This window comes from Lonchura striata, chromosome 6 (genome assembly GCF_050655825.1).
Source record: "Lonchura striata isolate lonStrDom1 chromosome 6, ASM5065582v1, whole genome shotgun sequence".
In the NCBI taxonomy this organism is placed as follows: domain Eukaryota; kingdom Metazoa; phylum Chordata; class Aves; order Passeriformes; family Estrildidae; genus Lonchura; species Lonchura striata.
In genome coordinates, this window is record NC_140708.1 from 40,288,623 (window position 1) to 40,299,309 (window position 10,687).

Below are 10,687 nucleotides of genomic sequence, written 5' to 3' on the forward strand. Positions count from 1 at the left end.
ACCCGGAGCCTTTCCTCCCCACAGGAGAAAGGGAGAATCCCAGCAGGCCTGGAGACATTCCTACAAGCAGACATGCCAACAGCTTTCAAACCTACACCCACTGAGAGGGTAGCTTTTAATTAGCTTTAAATGGCAGATTAAAGTTGGCCACTGTCACTGTGACTTTGTCTACTTCCAAATTTTTCATGGCTTGAAGTAGCAATTTATTGTTTTGTACCGAGAGATTCAGAAAAGTCAAGCTGAGAGTGGTTCCCAGGGAATAAATCATCTCACTGCGATAAACACTTCCCTTAAAATTGCTTTTTCCACAGTTTATTAGACCTTTTATTTTGGAGGAGGCAGTTCCACAGATTTTCCTCTGCAGTTTTAGTGATTGATAATTAAGCTCATGTGGTTTGACTATTCCTGTGATTTCAAAGGCAAATCTTCCGCTCACCCACCCAACGCTCACCTACAGCAACGTGTTCTATTTCAAAATAAGAGAACAATGGGAACATGGCAAGAACAGGAGAGGATTCCTCATGGACAGGGCTGGCCAGGCCTGGCACGGCTGCCAGGGCAGGGCTGGACCCCTGGCAGTGCCCAAGGCTGGGTTGGACATTGGGGTTTGGAGCTCCTGGGACAGTGGGAGGTGTCCCTGCCACGGCAGGGCTGGGATGAGATGCTCCTGAAGGTCCCTTCTAACACAAACCATTCTGGTTTTTACTTAATTTTTTTACTTATGTAAGCTGATTTGATTTAACATGGCCAATTTTTTTGGTATTAATAAAATCACGCCAACAGAGCTTCCTCCCCTGAGTGAGTTCTCCCACACTCGTGCAGAAAGGGCAGGCGTGCCCGAGAATTCTCATCAGGAAAGGATTTCTCTAACAAAATAGGGAATGTCATCCTTGGTTTATCATATGGGAAGCTGAGGATGACTGCAATTCTTGTCCTGGCTAAGGCAGGAAATTCCAGATTTAAACATCTCAACTCTGACATCCTCGGCCCTCGCTTTATGGAGCTGCTTTGCCATCTCCTGCTTTGTGTTCTTCACTGCCTGCTAGCATTGCAGCCTTTTCATTCTTAGAAATGGGCCATAGCCGGTGTAATCCAAATAAATCCATCTCACCTTTCAACAGAAACAATGAAAAGATAGATAAGGAACAAAAGCTGAGGGCTCTTTGTCACATGTTCATAAATGAATAAAAGTACATGATGGAAAACTCTCTGAAACAACATCCAGTCACCGGCGGTACTTTTAAGAGACACATCACTAATGGTTCATTTAACTTTGCAGTATCTTAAACTCCCTCGTTTTGTGAAGCTGGAATTATTTATGAGACAGTTTATTATGAGCAGATTAATATTCATTGGGCAGCTGGCAGCTGTGTGCTCACATCTCGGGCTTGCAGGAGAACCGAGCCCTCATTTCGGGCGTGGGGACAGAGCTGGTTGCAGCCAGGGTGAGAGGAGCCAGGTCATCAGGCACCGTGGGTGGGGAAGGAGCCACACCTCGGGGGAAAGGAGCCACACCTGAATGGGAAAAAGGAACCACACCTGAATGGGGAAGGAACCACAACTGAATGGGAAAAAGGAACTGCACATTTCCAGGGAAAGGGATCCCACATTTCCAGGGAAAGGAACCATACATGAATGGGGAAGGAGCCACACCTGAATGGGGAAAGGAACCGCACATTTCCAGGGAAAGGAACCACACCTGTCTGGGAAAGGATCCACACTTTCCTCAGGCCGGGCTGGGGGCAGCAGCAGCTCCTGAGCCCTGCTCTGTGGCTGGGCTGGGAGTTTACTCTCCTCCATTCCTGCTGGTTGTACTTTTTGGGGCTGGAGCTGCAGCGTGTCCTTGGCTCTGGGCTGGTTCAGGATTGTTCTGGGTGCTGAGCTGGCTCTGGGCTGGTTCAGGATTGTTCTGGGTGCTGAGCTGGCTCTGGGCTGGTTCAGGATTGTTCTGGGTGCTGAGCTGGTTCTGGTTCAGGATTGTTCTGTGTGCTGAGCTGGCTCTGGGCTGGTTCAGGATTGTTCTGTGTGCTGAGCTGGCTCTGGGCTGGTTCAGGATTGTTCTGGGTGCTGAGCTGGTTCAGGATTGTTCTGGGTGCTGGGCTGGCTCTGGGCTGGTTCAGGATTGTTCTGGGCTCTGGGCTGGTTCAGGATTGTTCAGGATTGTTCTGGGTGCTGAGCTGGTTCAGGATTGTTCTGTGTGCTGAGCTGGCTCTGGGCTGGTTCAGGATTGTTCTGGGTGCTGAGCTGGCTCTGGGCTGGTTCAGGATTGTTCTGGGTGCCGGCTGCACGAATCACCTGTCCATAATTACCCCGGGACGCCCAATTAGCGATGGCACTGCAAACGAGGGCACCCGGAGCTGCAGACAGAAGCCACAGCTGGCAGTGCCCTGCTGCCCCAGCAGTGCAGCACTGCGGCTGTGCCCGGGAGGGAAGGTGCCAGTTCTGAGAGGCAAATCGAAACTTCCTGGGCATCTTTAGCAGCTCCTGGCTCAGGATCTCACTGCTGCTGTGGCTGGGAGGGAGCTCAGAGCCCCCGGTGCCACCCTGCCATGGCAGGGACCCTTCCCTGGCCCAGCTGCTCCAGCCTGGCCCTGGGCACTGCCAGGGAGCCAGGGCTCCTCTCCTGCACCCTTGAGCACAGACCCAGGCTAACTTTTCACTGTTTTGACATTTTTTTGCTTCTCCCCACTCTGCCTGGTCCGGGCTGGACCTGACATGGGCAGCTCCAGCCTTGTGCCAATAAAACCCCAACCATCCTTGTGTTGTCCCTCCAAACATCATCATTTTGACTGCCAGAAGTGAGGCCAAGAGCCCCCCTGGCTCATCCTGCCCTTCCCTCTGCTGTCCTGCAGCCCTGCTCCTCCCCACACGCAGCAGCAAAGGAATTGCAGCACATTTTCACTGTTCAATATCAAATCAGGTACATCGGGGTCAGTGCTTCACCTGGAGCACTGCAAAGACCATTCTCATTTGGAACATTTATTTTCCATTAAGCTTAAACAGCCAGCTTGAGAAAGGACCCTCCTCACCTCACCCCCTCTCCCAAAACCAGAGGGGTTTGGAGAGTCAGGAGAAGGCACAGAGCTACAGAAAAGGAAAATAAAAACCCGTTGGATGCTCAAATTTCCCTCTGATGTTTTATCGTATTAACAACGTAAAAAAAAATGTTTTTTTTCCACCAGCACCATCACTTGTGACCCCCAGTCTAAGCCCAGCCATAACATTATTCCCTGGGGACCCTTGAAACCAGACAAGTTAATATATGTTAATACAGGAAAAATCAACTCAGCCTTGAATCTCCTACTGAGCCCAGCGCTTTTGTAATAAGCCTATTTTTGTTCTGGGTATTTATAATATCCCACCTGAAACCGAAAACAAGGAGCAGTTCATCAGTTGCTCCAGCATTTGCATAAATCTGTGGCTGGAGCTGATGCTGATGAGGCCGTGGAGCCTTGCAGCCCCAGGAGAAGGCAGCAGCACCCCCTGAGCAGCCAGAACCCCCCAGGCCCCGTGCCAGGGGAGGTTTCCTTCAGCACAGACACGGCAGGGACGGGGCACACGCCAAGGGCCTGGCAGGGCACCAGGGACACCTTGCAGCAGCCCTGGGGCACAGTGGTGCCATGCCAGCTGCACGGGGGTGTGAGCCCTGTGATGTGAGCCCATGAGTGTGACCCAGTGAGTGTGATCCCTGTGAGTGTGACCCAGTGAGTGTGACCCAGTGATGTGATCCCTGTGAGTGTGACCCAGTGAGTGTGATCCTGTGAGTGTGATCCCTGTGAGTGTGACCCAGTGAGTGTGACCCAGTGAGTGTGATCCCTGTGAGTGTGATCCTGTGAGTGTGATCCTGTGAGTGTGACCCCGTGTGACCCCTGTGAGTGTGACCCAGTGAGTGTGACCCAGTGAGTGTGATCCCTGTGAGTGTGACCCAGTGTGACCCCTGTGAGTGTGATCCTGTGAGTGTGAGCCCATGAGTGTGACCCCTGTGAGTGTGACCCCGTGTGACCCCTGTGAGTGTGATCCCTGTGAGTGTGACCCCCGTGAGTGTGATCCTGTGAGCGTGACCCCTGTGAGTGTGACCCCATGGCTGTGACTCCGTATGACCCCCGTGTGACCCCATGGCTGTGACCCCCCTGTGACCCCAGTGTGACCCAGTGTGACCCCAGTGTGACCCCAGTGTGACCCGGTGTGACCCCAGTGTGACCCGGTGTGACCCAGTGTGACCCGGTGTGACCCGGTGTGACCCCAGTGTGACCCCAGTGTGACCCGGTGTGACCCGGTGTGACCCCAGTATGACCCGGTGTGACCCGGTGTGACCCGGTGTGACCCCAGTGTGACCCCAGTGTGACCCGGTGTGACCTGGTGTGACCCAGTGTGACCCCAGTGTGACCCGGTGTGACCCGGTGTGACCCGGTGCTCTGTCTGTCCAGGAGCAGGGGTGCTCCCATGGGGCCTGACCTGGCCAGAACCTCCTGCAGGACATTTCGACCTTTTGGTTTCACCCTCCCGAGGCACTCCAACCTTTCCGTGGTGCCGGAATGAACGCAGGAGCCGCCCGGCTCCCGCCACGCTCCCTCTCCTTCCTTCCCCAGCCCGCCCCACGTCCTCCCGTCCTCTCCCTCGCCCCGGGCTGCTGCTCGCTTTTCCTGCCCTCCCCTCATCCACAGCACCGTTCATCTCTGCAAAATATTTGTAACGTGAATTAAAACTGCAATTTGCACAGAAGTTGTAATTTGTATGGACATCCTAAATTGTAGAAAAACACATTTCCTCCAGCAAATACTTGGCTTTTATGTTTTCTGGGTTTGGAACACAATGAACGCCCTCATTGCAGATCTGCTGTTTCCTTCTGAATTCCTAAAAGGCAGGAAAATGGTTAAGGATTTGTAAACTCTTCTCCTGTATTTTCAGAAGTGGAAAACAAATGAAGTGAGTTCCATTTTGGGAGAGTATGGGTTTGGGTTTGGGTTTTTTTTTTCCCAAATATCCTCCAGGGCAAAATTTTGATGCAGCAGCAGCAGAGTCAGGTTGTCTCACGCATGAACAGCATCATATATATATACATATAAATATATACAAAAATATCTACCTCAGAGGTTTCAGTGTTTGAAATCACGCCAGCAATGGCCTCTGTTTCCTCTGTGGCATTAATTCCCAGCTGCAGGCGGCTCAGAGCATTGGTGATGGACAATTCCCTGGTTTCCATCAGCTCCATGACCTGGCTGGAGTGACCCAGGCTTGGAGCATTGCTGATGGACAATTCCCTGGTTTCCATCAGCCCCACCTCAGCCCAGCCCTGGCCGGGAGCCGCAGCAGCTCCGGCCCCTCCCGCAGGGCTGTGTTCATTAATTAGCCCTGCCGTTAATTGGGGATGAGCCGGCAGCTGCCGGCTGCTAATGAGGCGCAGCTCAGAGAATTCTCCGGGTGGCTGCGGCACCGAGCTTGGCAGCCTGCCTGGAACTCCTGGAATGGCAGCGAGGAACCCACGGAACCTCAGGGAATTCATGGAATCACAGGAACCCATGGAATCACAGGGAATTCATGGAATCTCAGGGAAGAGCCCATGGAATCTGATGGAAGAGCCCATGCAATCACAGAGAAGAATCGATGGGATCACAGAGAAGAACCCATGGAATCTCATGGAAGAACCCGTGGGATCACAAGAACCCATGGAATCTCATGGAAGAACCCATGAGATCACAGAGAAGAACCCATGGAATAACAGAGAAGAACCCATGGAATCTCATGGAAGAACCCGTGGGATCACAAGAACCCATGGAATCTCATGGAAGAACCCATGAGATCACAGAGAAGAACCCATGGAATCACAGAGAAGAACCCATGGAATCTCCTGGAAGATCCCATGGGATCACAGAGAAGAACCCATGGAATCTCCTGGAAGATCCCATGGGGTCACAAAAAGCCATGGAATCTCCTGGAAGATCCCATGGGATCGCAGCCTCCTGCCTGCCAAGGCACCTCAGACCCCATCCAGCCCCTCCCAGAGCTGCTCCCAGCCCTGCCCCACCGGCCCCGAGAGCTCCGGGAGGGGTTGAGGCTCAGCAGAAGCCCAGCCCAAGCTGGTTTAGCTTTTCCCGGGTATGGCAGCAGCTCAAGCACTGACGCCGTGCTCTGAAGTGGGAAAAGCAGGAATTCACGTTGATTCCATGTGCATTCCCTGCTTCCAGAGCACACGGCGCTGCTGCACACCTGAGAGGGCATTTCGGTGGGGTTTTGGGCAGGAATCGCTCCCTGGCAGGGTGGGCAGCCCTGGCACGGGTGCCCAGAGCAGCCGTGGTGCTCCTGGCTCCCGGGCAGGGACTCAGACTGCCTGGGAGCAGTTTGGATGGGATTCTGTGATGGAATCGTTCCCCGGGAGGGAATTCCCAGGGAAGCTGGGCCCCTGGCAGTGCCCAGGGCCGGGCAGGATGGGCTCGGAGCAGCCTGGCACGTGCGAGGTGACCCTGCCAGGGCTGGGCTGTGACATCCCCCCAGTCCAATTCTTTAACCACCTACAATGGCTTTTCAACAACTGGAGATCCAGGCCTCCAGTTTACTTTTTCTTTGCATCAAATCTCTTTGAGGACCTCACTGAACAGGAGATTCAGGTGAGGAGTTTTTGGGGTACAGGACAAGAGTTTGCTGAAATAAATATTTTGATAGTAAACAAAATCCTAAATTGGACTGTGGTGGTTACTGTGCTGCAAAAGGACTTTGAAATACTGGCTCTCTTTTTTTTTTTTTTTTAATTAGAAGGTCATCAAATTTGCCATATAATGTTGAAATGCAAAGTATAGCAGGATTTTTTTTCTGCTTTTTGGGGAAATAAAGCATCATGGAATCACTTTCTCCTGTTTAAATACCATGGGGCACTGAGAGCTGGTGCACTCAGAATGCAAAGCAGGGAAACACTTAGATTAGAACAATTAGTGCAGAAAACATCTGCATTCCTTGTTAACCATAGGGACCATCCAGCAAAAGTGGGGGTTTTTTTAAAAAAACGGTAATTGGAATTCATTAAAATAACTTTGCTTCAAAGTAAACATTAAAGCCATTTCTGAGCTTTTTATTTCCATGTTTACCTCATCAGCTTCCATCTGGTTCAGGCTCTCCTGCCTTGGAGGGAGAGGCTGGACTTTAAAGGAATGATTGCTGAAAGGCTCCAGCCCTGCCTGCTCCCGGGCACTGCTGCCAGCTGAGGTGACACTGGGGGGGCACACGGGGCCCTTGCCCCCCGAGGCACTGCAGGAACACGATCTGGGAATTGGGAATTGTTCCCTGGCAGGGTGGGCAGCCCTGGCACAGGTGCCCAGAGCAGCTGTGGCTGCCCCTGGATCCCTGGCATTGGACACTGGGGCTGGAGCAGCTGGGACAGTGGGAGGGGTCCCTGCCATGGCAGGGGCGCACTGGGTGGGATTTGGGGTCCCTCCCACCCAAACCTGGCTGGGGTTCTCTGGTTCTACACACAATTGTGATCCCACCCGGAGCCCGCAGCTCCGATGGGGCCGGCCCGAGGTGTGCCCGGAGGGCAGCAGGGCACGGACAGGAGCACGGGGTTTGTGTCCCTCATCCCGGAGCAGGGCTGGAAACCATCCCACACATCCCAGGTCAGCCCAGCCCCAGAGGAGCAGCGAGGCACCGAGCGGAGATGGGAGATGGGAGATGGGAGATGGAAATGGGAAATGGGAAATGGGAAATGGGAGATGGGAGATGGGAGATGAGAGATGGGAGATGGGAGATGGAAATGGGAGATGGGAGATGATGGGAGATGATGGGAGATGGGAGATGGGAGATGGAAATGGGAGATGGGAGATGGGAGATGGGAGATGGAAATGGGAGATGGGAGATGGGAGATGGGAGATGGGAGATGGGAGATGGGAGATGGGAGATGGAAATGGGAGATGGGAGATGGGAGATGGGAGATGGGAGATGGGAGATGGAAATGGGAAATGGGAGATGGGAGATGGGAGATGGGAGATGGGAGATGGGAGATGGGAATGGGAAATGGGAGATGGGAGATGGGAGATGGAAATGGGAAATGGGAGATGGGAGATGGGAGATGGAAATGGGAGATGGGAGATGGAGATGGAGATGGGAGATGGGAAATGGGAGATCAGAGATTGGAGATCAGAGATCGGAGATCAGATTGGAGATCAGAGATCAAAGATGATCAGAGATCAGAGATCGGAGATTGGAGATGGGAGATCAGCGATTGAAAATCAGAGGTGATCAGAGATCGAAGGTCAGAGATTGGAGATCAGAGATCAGAGATCCGAGATGGGAGAGCAGAGATCAGAGATTGGAGAACTTAAATCAGAGATCGGAGATCAGAAATCAGAGATCAGAGATCGGAGATGATCAGAGATCAGAGATGATCAGAGATGATCAGAGATTGGAGATGATTAGACATCAGAGATCGGAGATTGGAGATGGGAGATCAGCGATTGAAAATCAGAGATGATCAGAGATCGAAGGTCAGAGATTGGAGATCAGAGATCGGAGATGATCAGAGATCAGAGATCAGAGATCGGAGATGATCAGAGATCAGAGGTCGGAGATGATCAGAGATCAGAGGTCGGAGATCGCAGAGAGCTCCGGGTCCATTCTGCACCCTGCAGAGTCCGCGGTGGGGCCGCTGATCCCCCTGTCTGCAGAGCGGGGCAGAGGAACGCAGACCAGAGAACGCCGAGGCCAGAAATCCCGGGTTGACACGGCTGTGCCGCTGCCTGCAGTCCCGTGTCGTGCCAGCGACAGCGACAGCGACAGCGACAGCGACAGCGACAGCGACAGCGACAGCGACAGCCGAGCTGCTGGCTGGGCACTGCCCGGAGCTGGGGTGAGCGACCCCAGTGCAGAGGGTCAGACCCTCCCTCGCTGGGGCTGTGCCTCATCCCCTCCGGGGCATCCTCCTGCCCCTCATCCCCTCCCTGAGCTCCTCCTGCTCCTCATCCCCTCCCTGAGCTCCTCCTGCCCCTCCTTGAGTCCTCCTGCCCCTCATCCCCACCCAGCGCATCCTCTCACCCCTCATCTCCTCCCTGAGCTCCTCCTGGCCCTCATCCCCTCCGGGGCATCCTCCTGCCCCTCCCAAATGCTCCTTCTGCCCCTTCCAAAAGTTCCTTCTTCCCCTTCCAAAGGCTCCTTCTTCCCCTTCCAAAGGCTCCTTCCAAATGCTCCTTCTTCCCCTTCCAAAGGCTCCTTCCTGCCCCTCCCAAATGCTCCTTCTGCCCCTTCCAAAGGCCCCTGCCCCTTCCAAAGGCTCCTTCTGCCCCTCCCAAAGGCCCCTGACCCTTCCCAAGGCTGCCTGGGAGCCACAGACACACATTTCTCAGAGAGTCAGGTGTGAGCTGTGATTTCCCAGCAAAGCAAGGAAATCCCGGTTGTTTGGGGTGCAGGGCTGCCCTGAGCCCCCAGCCCTGGTGCCCTGGCAGAGCAGCTCCTGGCAGGAGGCTGCAGCCAGGTGGGTTCTGCTCCCGAAGAGCCTGGGGCTGTGCCACGGAGCTTTGCACTGGAGACTGGGAGGGTGCAGGGAGTCCCCAGCCTGGAGGGACTCAGCAGAGCTGTGCCGGGGCGCCTGGAGTCCCTGCGTTCTTGGATTTCAAGCACACACCCCTTCACTCTTTGATCTCTTAAAGCCACTCACCCAGAGCTTCTCATCCCAGATTTCCCTCCAGGGCTGAGGCTTCTCTGTTCAGTTCCTGGGAATTGAGGGATTCTGGGAGCCGACCACAGCTCCCTGAATGAAACCTCTCTAATTTTTCCTTTGTACTTAAGCTCCTTCAATGTTTTTGCAAGTCTAAAATTTGTTTTGGAATAATAAAGTGAATACATCTGCAGCTGAGAATGTTTGGCTGCCAACGCTTACCCAGACTATTAAAGGAAGTTTTTTAAAATAACAGCTTTTTCTGACTTCAGCAGCATAATTACACATATGCTCTTAGCAGAGCTCACCTGCAGTGGCACCTGCTTGCAGCAGATTAAAGCTCTCAACCATGTATTTGAGAGAAAAGCCAGCCTAGCAGGGGGAATGAGCCCTCCTGCTGGAACCAAGGGTATAAAACTGCTTTTCAAGGAGCAGGGGGGATGTCTGGGGCTGGGGGAGGGAGAGGAGCGGGCACGTGCCTGAGGGAATGCTGGCACAGCCACCAGCAAGGTGTCCGGAGGAGGAGTGACCCACAGGTTGGGCTGAGATGGGATTTTGGGAATTGGGAATTGTTGCCTGGCAGGGTGGGCAGCCCTGGCACAGGTGCCCAGAGCAGCCCCTGGATCCCTGGCAGTGCCCAAGGCCAGGCTGGAACACCCTGGGACAGTGGGAGGTGTCCCTGGGTGGCACTGGGTGGATTTGGGGTCCTTCCCACCCAACCCATGCCATGACTCCACCAATTCCAGGCTCAGCCTGACCCCCCTCACAGGAGCCTGCCTGTTTGTGATGATCCTCGGGGTCTTTTCCAGCTCCCTGATTGCAAGATTCTATTTTTCCCCGCGGAGCTGAGGAGGCAGTGCCAGAACCCTCTGCCTTCTGCCACCGTTCCCTTGTGCAACACCCCGGGAGGAGCGAGAGAAATCCTCCCACCGCCTTCCAGAGCTCAGAGCAGACATGCCAACGAGGACAAGCAGGTATTCGCGGGGAAAAAGAAAGCTTCGTTTTCCTTATCTGCCTTCCAAGGGCAGCAGGAGCAGCAGAATGAAAGGA

General features: G+C 53.8%; 1 long non-coding RNA gene across 1 annotated transcript; it reads right to left on the minus strand.

The window, feature by feature from the left end:
- Window positions 1–296: 296 nt before the first annotated feature.
- Window positions 297–10,310, minus strand: LOC146767098 (uncharacterized). Its single transcript, XR_014956206.1, has 2 exons — window positions 9,638–10,310; window positions 297–2,295 (listed from the first exon to the last, which is right to left on the minus strand). It is a non-coding gene; the product is annotated as an uncharacterized LOC146767098 (long non-coding RNA).
- Window positions 10,311–10,687: the final 377 nt, after the last annotated feature.